General features: G+C 34.8%; 1 protein-coding gene across 4 annotated transcripts in view; it reads left to right on the top strand.

Annotated features, from left to right (window-relative positions):
- Positions 1 to 2,923: 2,923 nt before the first annotated feature.
- Positions 2,924 to 17,375, top strand: part of Mef2 (myocyte enhancer factor 2) — a 321,089-nt gene continuing 306,637 nt past the window's right edge. For all 4 annotated transcript variants that reach the window (XM_085947255.1, XM_085947253.1, XM_085947251.1 and 1 more), the window contains exon 1: positions 2,924 to 3,237. The gene's annotated coding sequence lies outside the window, so the exon portion shown is untranslated. The remainder of the gene's footprint in view (positions 3,238 to 17,375) is intronic.

The following is a 17,375-nucleotide window of genomic DNA, read 5'->3' as shown; positions in this document are numbered from 1 at the left end:
TACCCTAAGTTTGATAATATTTATCACTTTATCACTTTAGCGGTCGATAAGCATAGAATAGACCCACAGTAGAAAAGAAAAAGAATATGTGACGTTATTCGTAATACTATTTTTGTTAGCAGTGGCGCACCCAGAATTTAATATTGGGGGGGGGGGGGCAAGGAGGAGAATGTAAATTAGTCCCATAGGCTCTTTTTCTTCTTCACAGCTAATTTCTCGTTTATCGGTCTTTTGTCTATTGCACTCGGTGTACCTATACCATGGTCCCCACATCCTGAAACGGGCCCTCATGCTAGGATATTTGGCGGGCCCCCTACCTACTGCTAAGAATGCTAAGATTAAAGACAGTGTGAAACACTACATCAACGTTTTTCAAATTGCGTTTTAGTTCAAATTAAGGGTACTTATACAGTGAATTATTGGCGATTTTTAATACATTTACTTTAATAATGGAGCTGTCGAGTATCGACACATAATAATAGCGCCGCAGGCGACTTTTTTATTAAAGCTAATTTATGATGTGTGTTTATCTCACTACTATTTATTGGCTTTCAATTTCAATGTTTAAAATTATTCTGATAATTTTAATGTTTGGGGGGTGCCAGGGCCCCTTGCCCCCCCCCTGGGTGTGCCACTGCTTGTTAGAACGACTGCTTCGTCGACAACTCTGCATTACGCTCTCAAGCTGCAGTGAGGGCTTCTCGTGCAGTTAGGGCACAATGCTTGCGATGGTACCACACCGCGCCCGGTGTAACCGGTAATTTTGAAAGAAAATACAAAATACCTACTAGTTTTTTGTTTATCATTATTTAATATTATTTATTTAGATACAAAAATTATTTAACAAAATCTTTTCAGAATTTTTCACTAGCATGTAGTGATTAGGACGTGTGATGTCGCCAGTTTTGTCGCATTGTCGATGGTTGAAAGTCTTTAATCTTTTACTTACACTAAAGAATGACTTATCTCTGCGCTATACACACTCACATAGGTACATGGTTTAAAAAAATCGGTGTGTGTGTGTATTTATGTACGCGCGTTAGAAGTTATACTTCTTTGGCGTAACAAAACAAAAACAAAACTTGTGATAATCTAGATTCTACGACTGGCTCTTAATTATCTTGTTAAATTACACACTCAAGAAAAAGGACTGCTTATTGGAACGCCGTTGGTTTATTTTTATACACTTTAACTTATATTACTAAATTATATAATTATTTATCGTTGTTTTTATTTTTAAAGTAACAACTGCCACTATGACGTTTAATACGGTGACGTTTGGGCATAGCCTGTTAACTGCAAAATGTTGAATTTACAGGAGAGCCATTTTAAGCTTTGAATTGCCCACATAAATTTCAGTTCATTTTTTTGTTTCAAATTGAAAAAAAAAACATTTTAAAATAAATAACTGAAGAAGAATATGACAATACTCAGATTGTCAATTATTTCACTAATTAGGAAAATAAGGTCACTTATCAGTGATCAAACTATGATAAGGTCTTTGGTCATGTTTTTACCAAACTAACCACTGTGTTTATTCACATATCATCATATTATTACAATAGCGTTTTGAGCATTTTAAGTGAAATATAGATATCGGGTTATTACCAAATGGAAGATAATACTATAGTGACCCAATTTTTACTCTTAACATAAAATGACCAAAAAAGCATTTATCAGGTTATGCCTAAACGCCACCGAATAGTGTGTTTAGGTAAGGAATTGCAAATGGCCGACAATAATAAATTAGATGCCTAGGCAACGGAACAGTTCTAAACTATAATATTATACTGTATAATCGTCACGATTGCAGTCTCCTACTGGGGCGTAAATTTAGTGCGTTCGGGTGATAACCGAACAATCGGTGGTTCGAATCCAATCGAGTGCGTTTATTTTTGTGTGAAAAAATAAATTATGTGTTACATGCAATGATATTAATATGGACGAAGCATCTGGAAAACAAAATGACACTCGCTTTTTTGTCGGGTCTGCCGAATGGCATAATCTGTTCTAACGCCATTACAATAAAGGTGATATTGCTATAAATTCCCGATGCATTTTGTCGAGTCTGCCGAATGATTCGGTTTCAACGGGTTCGCTCAAATGAACATTGACACTAAAAACACTGTTCTAACGCCATTACAATAAAGGTCATATTGCTATAAATTCCCGATGCGTGATATCGCATAGTGGAAATTGCGTAACGTCTACCTATACATGTGCGAATGTTGCTAGGCACGAATTTACTTGCTAGCTACTGTATTGAGTGCGTTGTCCATTAATAATGTCATTGGTTACACGTCACACGCCAAAAATACACTCTGATCTGATTTCCCAAACGCGCCAAAAGAAGTATAACTTCAAAAATTTAAGCGCAATAATAAAATTAATTCAAAATGTATGTACGTACGTTTATCGATATTAATTGAAAAGCAATGAGAATAATTTGATAGTTGGAAGTCGATAATATTGGTAGGTATATAGAGTTAACGACAGATTATGTGTTTATATATAAATATATAGGTATATGCTAGAATAAAAACTCTTTTCCACATTACCTTTAGATAATAATAAATTATTATTAATAACATAACACAAACACAAAATAAATAACATTAATATTACATACCTACTTGTACGAGAATTTTAAAAGTTAAACTACAATCTAATTAGAATCCTTGGAATCTTTGTTGTATTATAATTGTTAACATATTTTAAATAATATAGATCACTGATAGTGTATACTGTATACTAATCATTTTGTTGTATTTATTATGTACACATCGCATAACTCCAAATAGTAACACATTAAAACAATGTTTTAAATGAGCGAGTTTTCCCGCGCTACTTAACTAACATGATTCCAATTGGAAGTTAGTCGCGTTGACCAGGGATGGCAGCACTGACAAGTTTCTGTCGCCGCAGAACAGATGTTGCGTTGATAAAGCACACATCTCGCCTGGACTGTGAAATTGGTTGATAATACTGTCACTTATTTGGCAAATACATATTTAATTCGTATGTAAACAGTGTCTATATGTCGCGCTTATCATCTTCAAAATCACGGTTATAGATCTATCAAGATGTTTAAATGTGTTAGAAAAGTGTTTACAACCAGTCGTTAACGAGTGTCAACATGAATTAATTTTTCGAATTATAATAATTGCTCGCCAATTTTAAGATCAGTTTCGCTCCTTGTTCCGCCTGGAGAATTTCAAATGGACACTTCGACTAAAGGTAATAATCATAATTTGTTGTCATTTATTGTTTAATCGGTCGCAATACTGCGCATATCTGCAAAATAAGATACGGGGGGATAAGGAGGGACTTCTGGAAGGATGCATATTTGCATACTTGTTGCTTGGCAAGCCTGGAATTCAAGGTCACAGGAGCCCGCGGCAAATGTACGAACACTCAAGACTGCCTAATTAGTGATGTCATGATGACATCACTCACGAATAGTGGTTATGTTATGCTTTGATCTGTAGTTTCGGTATGGCTACACTATTTATCTCTCGAATAGCGCGAAGTCGATATTATGTACAAGTGTTTTGACTTGATAACCGACTTCTGTAAATTTGTCTGATTATGCGCCGCGCGCAACAAATGCCCAGTGCGCACCAATTATACTGTCTTATGACGTCATGGCGCCATGCTTATACAAATGATATTATGATTGTGCTAATGTTTTAAAATGCACCGCTTTTGTTTTCATTTCTATGATACTGACCATTGTCAAGGGCCTAGGCCTAGGCCCTAGTTAGGGTAATAGTGAATTTTTATTATAAATAAATAAATAGACACCGAATTCTGTTGTTTCCAAGTATACCTAACATTTAAAAAAATATTAATGTACCTACCTAATATGCAGTGTCTTTTTATTATGAAATAATGAAGGAGAAATTACATTTATTTAGGAATGTGCTTTCAGGATTATTTTAAAACTTTACATTTTACCGCGTTCGGAATAAAAAATGTAATAGAGTTGTATAAAATCTAAAGTAGGTATACGCATCTATAAAGTTGGCGAATTAAACATTGAAATTTAAAAAACCAACGCATTTTCTATCAATAGATAACAAACATGGATAGTTTTGACTTCTGATTATGATTCTACTACACAGCCCGATAACTCATCAGTCATCATCGTGGTAATTCTAAAAAAATACCTCATGTAACTAACATTATTTATTATAATCTATGACAAAAGTACCTATGTATCTATAAGTAGTAGGTAGTATAATCTTTCCAAATTTAAAAAAAAGGACGTTTGTCCCGGTTATCGACTCCCGATTTGGATGTCTACATGATTTTGTTTACGGGCATTTTCGCCAAAGTTTGTACATGTTTGAAATTTGGGTAATATTATTTTTTCACTCAAATTAACCATTTTTATATAGCTAGCAGATTCCTTGTTCTATTGCTGAATTGGTGATAGCAATTTTTCAGCAAAATATTGATTAATACAATATTTATATCATTTTTATTATGAAATTGGGCATAATAAGTTTCCGTTCCGTGACTACGAAACTTAGCTTTTAAAACATGAATGAAACACTTTTTATCACTTAAAAGAGCTCTATTAGATTAAAAAAACCATACACTTCAAAATAAAACTACAAATAGTCAAAAAATATTATTGAATTTTAATTCTTGGGCACATTTCGTTCCCCTCCGTTACCCTATGTCTATAATGGCAGAGCATTTTTCCTTTAGTATTTGAAAAAACCAATCAATGTTCGTTCTGCTATTTTTTTAAAGACAATAATCACTTTTACTAAATTTTATTGGAAAAATAAATAAGTTTCGTTATTTAATAATCAAATGAAAAATAGTTAACGTTCAACTTTTTTGGGGACATTTTCGGAATGGAACGAAATGGTAACGGAGTGTAATTTGTAAAGCTTAAGTTACATGTTACCATAAAAACAAATTTTTGTTTTATGAAATTTATTTGAATTTTTTGATAGACAGATAAATATTCAACGTGCGTCAAAATAACAAAACAAATCAAACTTAATCACTAAAATAGACATATTTTATAATAAATTTCACAATACTTGTAAAATAAGGTAGGTAATAATTTTGACACACTATACATTACCATAACTTTATTTGGCATTTATATTATTTGTAACTCAGATAAAAAATATTTTTAAGCAAATTAACAATATATGAAAAAAAAAATCAGCAAGGGATTCAGACGCGAGTTCCTAGCGCGGCACGGAGTATATAACTTTTACGAAAATAATTATAGTCAAACTCGGTTATTACGATCTCTGACATAGCGAGATCTCGGATGTAATAACGAAACATTTGTTGACAATTGGTTTATGATTTTCGCCATACATTTAATTCTTTCACTGTTATAACGAGCAACTTATCGGATATACCGAGCTAAAATACTGTTAATGTGTCGACCGTTTTAAAACATTTCGACCCTAAGCAATAAAATCCGATTGGACAGGATGCCGCCGGGGTCGGATTACGTTTATGACACTAGTAAAGTGTCTAAGTACCTACCTTATTGGTGTTTCACCGACAATAATAAAAAAGTATCCACGCATATGGTTGAAAAATCCAAGGTTTGTGAAGTCCGTAGGTACCTACCAGCGTTAATTACAATAAACAACTTCTTTTGTAGTTTATGAATGCCATGCTCGTTTCGGGGATTTTTACGATGGTTTCCAAATTTTTTATTTTCGGCTTTTTGTGTAATGTGACATGCTCATTTAAAAATACCTATTCTCTGATATAACGAGTAACGCTTATAACAAGCAAATTCAGTCGGTCCCATCTTCCTCGTAATAACCAAGTTCGACTTTATGTTGTCTTGAAATTTAATTGTATTCATCAACATAAAATGTAGCTATACAGGTTGATTGTAATCAAGACGTACTTTTCTGACATTTCGTGAATACCTACAGTTCTAGGTATTAAATCTAATCGAGTACACATTTCTGTTAAACGTGACAAAAAAATACTTTTTCATACATTTTTATAAATTTCTATGCCTAAAATGTATGGAGAAGTTTTAAAATTTTGGTGGCGTATAACAGAAAGAGTATGACAGAGCCAGTGCCTGTCTCGCAATTATTTCAGTCTGGTGTTTTTTCTTTTCCTTCTGTTGTTTTTTTTTATCTCCATACTTTTATGTGCGCTATTTTTGCGTATTCAGACATATCACATACTTTTTTAATCTTTATTATATTATAGTCAGGTTATTTTTTATATTTTTTAATGAAAATATTTTTGTTTTTCATACGAACAGACAAAATAATTTTTTTTATAATCTATGAAGAACTAAACACACACTGTAAACCCAACTTTATGCATGCCATTTCGTTACTTTTACATTCCACATATACGTTACCACCAATATAGTTTCGGAGTGGAAGTAACGGATTCTGTTTCAGAAGTGTTTGAAGCCAAAATTTAGCTTAGTTTTATTGTTAAACCTGCGATATGTTTTATTATATCTGTAGTATGAAAGATAAGCTCCATATGTGTAGTATGTGAAATAGAAATATGTGTTTTCTTACCTTATAAATCGTGGTAACAGTAGTGGAACTTCTTAAATGACCAACCCAGAAAGCAACCTGTTCCGATAGCGATACCGACACACACCAACAATTTAAAGTGTACATGGCGATCAGTGTTATACAAAAATGTTGCTACATTAAAAAAAAACATATTTATAGTGAAAATTTTTCGCCTTCATGCTAAAATCGTGGTAACGGAATGTGGAGTTCCACTTTTTCAAATATCCTGGGACACACTTTAAACGTGATTTTTTTTCAATATTGGTACAAATTTACGAAAAAACTATATATTTTCCAAAAATATATAATGTAAGCTGTTGAAAACACTACGAATTTAATTTTACACACTCAAAATTAATGACGAAATCAGACTTTGTTTATTTGAATTTATGGGTGGGACATGGTAAAAACGCACTACCTTTCGATCTAAATAATCAATTAAAAATATATACAGGTCAGATAGTTGTATTTAACTGATTGAATAGAGTAAATTAATAAATTTGCATGTTAAAAGTACATAACTTTCCAACATTTTATAATATAATAACTATGAAAAAATCAATCAAAGTCATGGGACATGCCAAAAACGCAATGTACAAACTTTGGCGAAAATGCCCTTACACGCATACTCACTAAAGTGAGAATAATTTACCGATCCCTTTAGGTGCATTTATAATTTAAATTTAATAGGAGCCACGTATGGAGAGTTTTAAATGATGCGTAATTGGTCAGTAACAATCCAGTTTACAGTGCAATTTCAGTGACGTAGGTAACTAACTACATACTCGCTCGGAGAGTTAAAATTAACATTGAATTTAAATAGGTCTTGGATAAAAATACATAGTGGAAATAACCATAAGAACGCAATTGATTATTGAGACAGGCAATAGCTTTTCATAATTTTTCAATACGATTTTTTACTTTGGCCCCCTTGTCTCAATACGGTGCGATTGATGAACTGCAACAGCCGCTTCGCGTAGGTACTTAAGGTATGCACATACAGTACACTCTCACTAATCCGCCGCTTGATTATCCGGCAACTACTACAATCCGCCTTTATTTTTACTAGTTGGAAGCATAAAATAAAGCTCTGTAATTCACCGGTATTCAATTGTCAAATTCAGTAGTCCGCCGCGTACAAGTATACAATGCAGATTAGACGAGTTTATTTTGGAAACTTCTCCTTCGTAAAACGTACGTTCATCGCGAAGAAAGTAATGTACCAGGACTACCAGGGAGCAAAGTGCCCAAAGACCGCATCAAAATAAAATTATGCCGTGCTCCAATGCAACCGGGACACACAAACTGAAGCTTTTGTTCATAGGGAAAGCCAGGAATCATAAAGCCGGCGCTCCATTGGCACGCAAGTCAGACGATTTACAGGCTTCGGACTTTTTTTTTCGCGTGGAGCACCCCAGATCTGCGGACTTTTTAATCCGCAGACCAGGCTCGTTGGATTTCAAACATGTTTGATATTTTACCCACTGAGTTGCCAGACTTCGTCCGTCGATCAATATACAAATTCGAGTTGACATTAATACGCTATCATTCGGACCGAAAAAAAATCTGTAATTGTTTTAAACATTTTAATTGATTAATTTGTTAATTTACACATTAGAAAATGAGAGATTTGCCAATTATTTTTTTATTTTTATTTATGAAATTCATAAAATAAAACGTAAAACTTGTGTTGTTTTCACTGCTAAATTATTTTATGCAAGTCTACATATAAATAACACAAAATTATAGGATTATCGGAAGACATTACGATAATCGCAACTTTTGACTTTTGACAGCTCGAATTTTTTATTCGTTCGTTGATCAGTAGCAGAGCATAGACAAATCGGACGATTTATTGTCCTCGGACTATTGGCTCGCCAATGGAGCGCTGGCATAAGCCATTCAAGAATATCTGCCTCACCGAACAACTGGTTGTGTCAAGTGATTTACTGTTTAATATTTAGTTAGTGAACTTAGTTTGTAAATATGTATACTTTAGTAAATACTTGATTTTGATTGTAAATAAAACTGTAATTTGTTAGTATAAATTTCTAAAAAAAAAAATCTATTTTTACGAAATACCTGTTTTAATTTTTACCCTATGTTGTATGTACCTATGTACTATAATCCGCCGCTTTCACTAATTGTACACTTGTCTGGGGTGGCGGATTACTGAGAGAGTACTTTACTATATTTTTCTTTGCGGAGGCTACCAATAGTTGAGTGTTCAGGTTCTCCATACCATGGATAATTTTCGTTGGATTCGAGTACGTTATTCTTAATTTTACTTTAATTCTAATTAAAATAGAATACAATCAAAAATAACTTGGATTCAAAACTATTATAATGGAGCTCTACCACGTGAAGTAATTATTAGTAATTCAATTAATACGTTTATTGTTCTTGTATGACTGTATGTCATCCATCAGTAACAGTTTGTCAATGGGATTGAATAATATGATGGTAGGTATACCAAGGGCTTTTTTTTGAAAAACAAAGGTGCCGGAACTCACTTCTTGCCAACCTTATAACGTACCTACTAAAGAAAATTATATTCAAATATCATTTAAAATTTAAAGCAACTTTTCCTATGCCACTAACCGCATAAAAAATAAATAAATATAAAATAAAATTGTAAAAACATATTCGAATAAAAGTATATAGTGATTTCTATGGCCCCGCGGGCCCCCAGTCCAGGATCTTTGGCGGGGCTCCTACCTATCACTAAGGTTAAAGGTAGTTTGACGCTCTGTAGTAGCGTTTTTCAAATAGTGTTCGATGTAAAATTAAAGGTATAAAGTGTATCAGCAAACATTAACTAAAAATGCAATACAACTACATAATATTTTTATATGTCAATACGCCCGAAGGAAATTAGCGCAGTAGGCGATTTTTTTTACTGTTAAAGCAAATTTGTGATGTGAGTTTATCTCACTTATCTGGTCGAACCTCCTGGCTAGAGCCCTGTCAGTCCCTCCTTTGTGGGGCGCCATGGTAATTTCCAAAGTTCAGTCCAATTTTTGTCTGGAAAATCGTCTCGATTCCTTTTATGTCCGAATATGGCCGAATGTCTTCCACTGAGTAACCACCGATCAGCGTATTTTGAAGGATCGAAAAGTGTCAAACTTGGTCCGACGAGTTTGATGAACAAAAGTGCCGAAACTGTTTTGGTCTTCAACGAAGTTCTTATTGGGGTAATAATTAGATCCATTTGCAAAAATTCGTTCACATTCACTTGAAGAAATGGTAATAGAATTCAATGTAATATATCAAACGCGATAGTTTTTCAGGATATGTCTTCTCATATGAGATGATTCAGGAAAATTACTATGTAAGCGCGAACATTGTTTCGTCTAATTGCTTTTGAAAAATACCGTGAAAAAAGGTGCCGGAACGCCGTTCCACCGCGTTATATGACAAAAAAAGCACTGGGTATACCAATGAGGTGTTTTCCGCTTCGCTGATTATTTTGCCCATTCGGACAAAGATTGTATAGAGCCCACTTTTAGTTTCGACTTGTCTGCATGGTTGGTTTATAACTTATCATTGTCTGCATGCCACATATGAATAGCCTTGATTACCGAAATGTCTTGTACGCGCCAAACCAATGCGAAACCTTATCGCTTTTAGGCTTTTGCCTGGTTTACCTTTTGTGGTAAATCAATGCGATGTGATATAGGTACTTAATATAAATATGATATTTTTGGCAATATGAATACGTAGTAAAACATCACGTCTGATCTAAGACGTATGGTGCTCCACGAAATCGTGAACGTATCTTAACAGACTTTAAAACTAGGATTGGTTCCATCATTCGCTCTACCCTAATGGGTATCCATGCGCTGGATCGAAACCATAATAATATATTGTATGCATGGGCCCCACACCGTGAGGCGGGCTCCCAGGCTAGGATCTTTGGCGGCCCCCCTACCTATCGCTAAGCATAAAGGCAGTGACGCTCTACAGTAGCGTTTTCCAAATGGTCTACGCCGTAAAATGGGTGCCGGACGAAATCCCGAAGGCCGGAATCCCGAAGGCCGAAATCCCGAATGCTGAAATCCCGAATGGCCGAAATCCCGAAAGCCTAAATCCCGAATGGCCGAAATCCCGAAAGCCTAAATCCCGAAAGCCGAAATCCCGAACGCTGAAATCCCGAATGGCCGAAATCCCGAATGGCCGGAATCTCGAAGGCCGAAAAATAAAAAAATACAAACGTCGATAATTGCGCAATCTTGAATTGTGCAATTATTCGCAAGCATTCGAGATTGCGCAATTATTGCTAGGGATTATTAAGGATTTCGGCCTTCGGGATTCCGGCCATTCGGGATTTCAGCGTTCGGGATTTCAGTATTCGGGATTTCGGCTTTCGGGATTTCGGCCATTCGGGGTTTCAGCATTCGGGATTTCGGCCTTCGGGATTTCGACCCAAACCCCCGTAAAATTAATCTGTAGGTATATTTAGTGCTTTATTGTATATTTAATACATCCATTCGGATTATGGAGATGTCGAATATTGATACACAATTAAAAATTGTATCATACAACCACATAACTTTAAATAATAGTATTATTGTGACGGAAAATAGCGCACGCAGGCTACTTTTTATTATTAAAGCAAATTTGTGATGTGTTATCTGGTCGACTTGCCTCGCCGGGCCCCTCCTGAGCCAGGGCCCCCAGGCTAGAGCCCTGTCAGCACCCCCTTGTGGGGGCCATGATTGTATGAATAATTGAAAACACACTATAGGTACATAATATATATTCCGAATTGTAAATTCGACACAGCTTTACGTGTAGGAACGAGACACGAATTCAAGATGCTAGCGTTCCCAACACTGCCTGCATCTAAAGCGCCACAATCATCGTTCATTCTATATGATTTGATTTGATGAATTTGTCAATATTATAAGAGTAAGTTATATGACATACTTATAACAAAAGAAAACCTTGCATTGTAAGGTTTTCTTTTATTACAATATTTGAGGTAAGCACATTTCGATTTTAATAAATAAAAATGAGACAGGTGCTTAGTTGTTTTATATTATATATATCATATCTACAAAAAATAATTTAAAAAATGTTAACATACTATTGCTTTATAAAAATCAATAACCACCAGTATGTTTATCAATATAAAATATGTAATAAAAAATGTTTACACAGTAGACGCCAGTGGATTCTGCACTTTCAATTTCATTATTTTTGTTTGCATTCGCATAACGTTATCTCGGAACAACATTCTTGCTACAGATCAACTACCACCAGAAGAAATACTAGCTACGACTTTTTAATATTAAGCTGTTTATTTATGTATTAAGTATGTAACAAAAAAAATGATTTCACTTAAAAACTATTTTATCGTTTTATTTCGTAGTGTAGTAATGAAAGCATAGTATTCCCTCATATACAGCTGGAATATCGCGACTAAATTATTTTTTACGTATTGCTTTAAATATCAATGCAATAATGTTTTCGATCAGATATAGATATTAAATGGCGAGGAATGCTGGCATGCTGAGATAATTTTCTATCTCTTTTTTTTTTATCTATTACTTTTCTTCTATTTCTTTTTTATCTATTTCTTCTATTACTTTTGTGGCGTTTGGTAGAGAGTGAAATTGAGAGTTACGAAAGTGCGTGACAGTATGAAGTTAGCTGCGAATCAGTCAGCTGTATACAAACGCAAGTTTGATAGTAGAATTGTTCCGTTGCCCAGGCAACGAATTTATTATTGTCGGCCATTTGCAATTCCTTACGTAAACGAACGATTAAACGTCAGAGTGCCAGTTGTTACTTTAAAAATAAAAACCACGAGAAATAAGTATATAATTTCGAAATATAAGTTAAAGTGTTTAGAAATAAACCAACGGCGCTCCAATAAGCTCAAGAAAAATCTTGAGTGTGTAATTTAACAAGATAATTAAGAGCTAGTCGAAGAATCTAGGTTATCACAAGTTTTGTTTTTGTTTTGTTACGCCAAAGAAGTATCACTTCTAACGCGCGTATATAAGTACACACACCGATTTTATTAATTCTCAAGAGGTATTTTATTCTCTTTTTTTTTTCTTTCGAGCCACTAGTACTCATGCATTAATTTATTGACTACACAGTAACTCTTAATTTCCTTAAATTTAACACACAAAGTATTATCAGGACTCTAATGCATTGTGTGTTATATTCTGATACTTAAGAAGTATTAAGTAGGTAATCAATGCGATTTGATGACTTTCTACTCTCAAATAACGATACAATTAATTTTACCATGTTGCCAAAACTCAATTACAGTCACAGTAGTACACAGAGTTAGACACTGTGTCTAATTCTGTATACCAACGGGGATATCGATAGCATCTTTGACTTAATATTTGATTATCGGCAAAGTTTTATTTTCTTAAATCATTTACTAAGTACGCGTGCGAAAATCAAAATAAGAAATTATTTTAATCTGTTTTATCTTCTAAGTATACCTCTACTTATTTTATCAAAGATTCAACTCTCACTCAACAGAGCGCGCTGCCAACCTTATCATATCATACGATTTGGAAGGTTGTCGTCTTGGCGCGAAATACAAATTAAAATAATACATCTCGCTCTTTTTACGTACCTACTTAGTGTGAACGAGATGGAATGAGTCGTCTTTGCCTTACGTTTGTTTATTATTATTTTTGTCTATTATACAAAATAATATTCACATTAATGTTTTCTAAGCATTCATCCATTACCCAGATACTTGGGTAATTGTATTGAACAATTTCTTAATTGAAGAGTTTATAGGTGGTACATATTGCATTAATCATCCTAATAACTATTAACACGTCACGCGACGTTCGGCGATTTTGGCACTATATTTAAGTTGCAAAAGATGCATCGGGAAAACTGCCAGATTTTTTTGTTTTACTAATAGTGCGACCGCTGCGCGACGATAGGTGCTTGCGTTTATATCAAAACAAATAATAAAATACGAATTAACGAAACAGGAAATTAGTTAAGTACTTATTATGAATTTTAAGACAGCGAAATAATTTGTTTACTAAAATTTTAATTTAGCAAAGCGTACAATGACCATCTCAGTTTTTTCCCTCAGTGCCTCTTGCTATTGCAGGTTGGTAACATAATTGCAGGACATCTCGCTAGCATGGCCCAGTCTTATGCAGCGCTCGAAATGGAAAAGTTTACGAACCGGAGCGCTCGACAGTTTTCTGAAGATATTTAGTTTATTTATCAAATTGTATGTGTATTTCATAAAAAATAAGTGTGTTCGTTTTTTCTATTATATGGCCTATCTAGTTCAGACGGTCAAATTATTTTTTCCACGAGACGGAGCGATAATTTTACCGATTTCACGAACAGGAACGGCGCTCCGGTCCATTTCGAGCCCTGGTTTTATGATATCACCAACGCCTTCGACATTGCACCACTTACGGATGCTGCTTAGCGAAGGCAGCATCTTTCTGCGAAAGCCTTTGCTACTGTCTGCCTATTTCCGAATTTCGAGTTGGATCGTATTATTTCTGATTGAGGAAAATGTTGCCGACGTATGAAGCCATTCCGTGTTAGATGGCAGCTATAACTTCTCTTGGCTTATTGATTCACTGCTGCCCATTTTTCCACTGACCCTGCGTGGTTAGTCATTTATTTTCTTCTAATGTGTTTCAAATGTACAAAAACAGTAAAAATCTGTAAAATATTTACTGATATTTTTTTACCAGGTCCGGTCCAAGAAGATCATATTATAGTGGAGGTTGTATGAACAGATTTATGCTTTTTACATTTCCACTTGCTCAACCTATTAGGTCCATATTCTGGTTTAAGCACATGTTAATTTTGCCAGACCCGGGATTCGAACCCTGTATCCACGACATTATAAGCCGACGCGGTAACCGCTCGGCCGTCGTCGGCGTGGCGGTGAGTGGGTGATGTTTAGATCTGTTGGCTGATAAGTTTATAGTTATAATAGGTAGGTACGTAGGTACTCATTGAGAAACTATCCACTCACTTTCAATCAAGTTATGTCGTTTTTTAAAATCATATACCTAAAAATCTAATACTGAAATAACATGATCACCATTTTCATCCAGATATATCAGAATCAACAAATTAAGTGTGATCCCGGGATTCAAGATTCCGGAATTTCAATCCTTAGTTCGGAGTATTTCAATAGTGACACAATCCATAAAGTAAAATCACGGCTGCCAAGACCCCAAACAACTTCTGTCAAAATGTCAGATATGCTTAGTTAACGTTTGTCAGCCATCTGATTTGTTCAGTTTCGCATTTGAAGCAGCGTTGGAAAAAACTGAGTTCTGTTCCATCATAAAACATTTTTATTTGAATAAGTTGGTGATCGCGCAGATCATAGTTAGATGAAGTTCCCTGGGACTCTAACAGCGTTAAAGACTGTTTTTAAATAAATAAGTTTAAACAGGGTCGTACTAGCATCCAAGATGAATCGCGCTCTGGAAGACTTGACGTCACCACGGGGAAAATCATTGAAAAAATCCATGGTATTGTAAAAGCAGACTGCTAAGTGCATGTATGCGAGATTTCTGAGACTTTAATGCGTACATAATACATAGATATCTTTCACGAAAAATTGCATAAAAGCTGTCTGATGGGGGTCTAGGACGATTTGGCACCGCGAACTGGGATTGGCCGCCGGTACAATCGGACGCCGGCCCAATTGGACGCTGATCCAATTCGACACCGACCCAATTGGCCTCCGGGAGGATTGGACGCCGCACAGTTGAATTAAATGCGCAAAGGAATAGACGTACGTTACGATTTGTTGGAGTAAATAAGCAAGTCAGTTTAATATGCTTCTATCTTCTCAGTAGTTGTACCTTATACATTTCGCGCTTGACACATTTTTAATATAGATTGAGAATAATTATTATGCCTTATGATGTTTATTAAAAGAAAATAATTCTTCCCTCGTTAAAACTTAAAGATGTGCATAATCAATTAATTTATTGTCTATACATGGGTACTTATTTATATTTACAACACATATTAAAAATAATGTTAGATGTTAGAATGAAAATAACATTATATTTCAGCTTTTTATCGACTTAATATTATAATAAAGCTTAAACATATATATTATTATGCATAAATGCGTATTTTACGATAGTATGAAATTACAAACAAAATATTAAGTAAGTTATCTGCTAAGTATAAATGTTTCAGTAGTTTGATTGATAAACTACTTAGGTACTAAAGCCGAAATCCCTAATACCGAAATCCCGAACGCTGAAATCCCGAATGACCGGAATCCCGAAGGCCGAAATCCCGAAAAATAAAAAAATACAAACATCAATAATTGCGCAATTTTTGCAAGAGACACAAAAACCCATTTTTTGTGGAAATATAAAAAAAATGTTAAATACAAACATCAATAATCGCGCAATCGTGAATTGCGCAATTTTTGCAAGAGACACAAATTCCATTCGTTCTACAAAATGGTCTCTCCTACTATTTTCCGCAAAAAATGGGATTTGTCTCTCTTACAAAAATTGCGCAATTCACGATCGCGCAATTATTGATGTTTGTATTTTACATTTTTTTATATTTCCACAAAAAATGGGTTTTTGTCTCTCTTGCAAAAAATGCGCAATTATTGATGTTTGTATTTTTTATTTTTCGGGATTTCGGCCTTCGGGACTTCGTCCGGCACCCAGTACCTAATTAGTTTATCAATCAAACTACTGAAACATTTATACTTAGCAGATAACTTACTTAATATTTTGTTTGTAATTTCATACTATCTTAAAATACGCATTTATGCATAATAATATACATGTTTAAGCTTTATTATAATATTAAGTCGATAAAACGCTGAAAAATAATGTTATTTTCATTCTAACATCTAACATTATTTTTATTATTTGTTGTAAATATAAATAAGTACCCATGTATTGACAATAAATTAATTGATTATGCACATCTTTAAGTTTAAGCGAGGGAAGAATTATTTTCTTTTAATAAACATCATAAGGCATAATAATTATTCTCAATCTATATTAAAAATGTGTCAAGCGCGAAATGTCTAAGGTACAACTACTGAGAAGATAGAAGCATATTAAACTGACTTGCTTATTTACTCCAACAAATCGTAACGTACGTCTATTCCTTTGCGCATTTAATTCAACTGTGCGGCGTCCAATCCTCCCGGAGGCCAATTGGGTCGGCGTCGAATTGGGTCGGCGTCCAATTGGGCCGGCGTCCGATTGTACCGGCGGCCAATTACCGGAGGCCAATCGCCGGAGGCCAGTTCGCGGTGCCAAATCGTCCCATTCCCGTCTGATGGTGCCCCGATTTTTGACTGTCGACAAAAAATACACTCCAATTTTTAATCGCATTTCAATTTTGATTTCAAACAATGGACAAAAACTTGTGAAATTGCGCCGAAGAAGGCGAACACCGTGTTGTCCGGTGGGTAAGTAATGAATAATGACCATTATTATATGAGATTCATTCTCTTTGATTGATTGCTTGGGAAAGGCAAGATGCAACATTGGCTTATGCGACATTATTTGATCGATTGAAAAATGAGTTGAAGGATAGATTAGCGCACTAATAAGTTCTGTTCCACAAGGACCATGCGCCGTCACACAAATCGACCGTATGGCAGAATTGCATGATTTGGGCTGTAAATTGGTTTCTCATGCACAATGATTAATGTCATTGCTCATGCACCATATTTCCCGGACCTGGCCTCGCGCGACTTCTGTCCGTTCGCGAATTTAAAAATATGGCTTGGTGGTATAAATTTGTCATCATTTCAGGAAATAGGTACCTAACCACCGCAGAGTCTGACAAACTTTAGAGTTTAGA

Source organism: Rhyacophila brunnea, unplaced genomic scaffold (genome assembly GCF_057557595.1).
Source record: "Rhyacophila brunnea isolate RB1 unplaced genomic scaffold, BYU_Rbru_1.0 scaffold_2, whole genome shotgun sequence".
In the NCBI taxonomy this organism is placed as follows: domain Eukaryota; kingdom Metazoa; phylum Arthropoda; class Insecta; order Trichoptera; family Rhyacophilidae; genus Rhyacophila; species Rhyacophila brunnea.
Note: the sequence above shows the minus strand (reverse complement) of the source record. Positions and strands in the feature narration are given on the sequence as shown.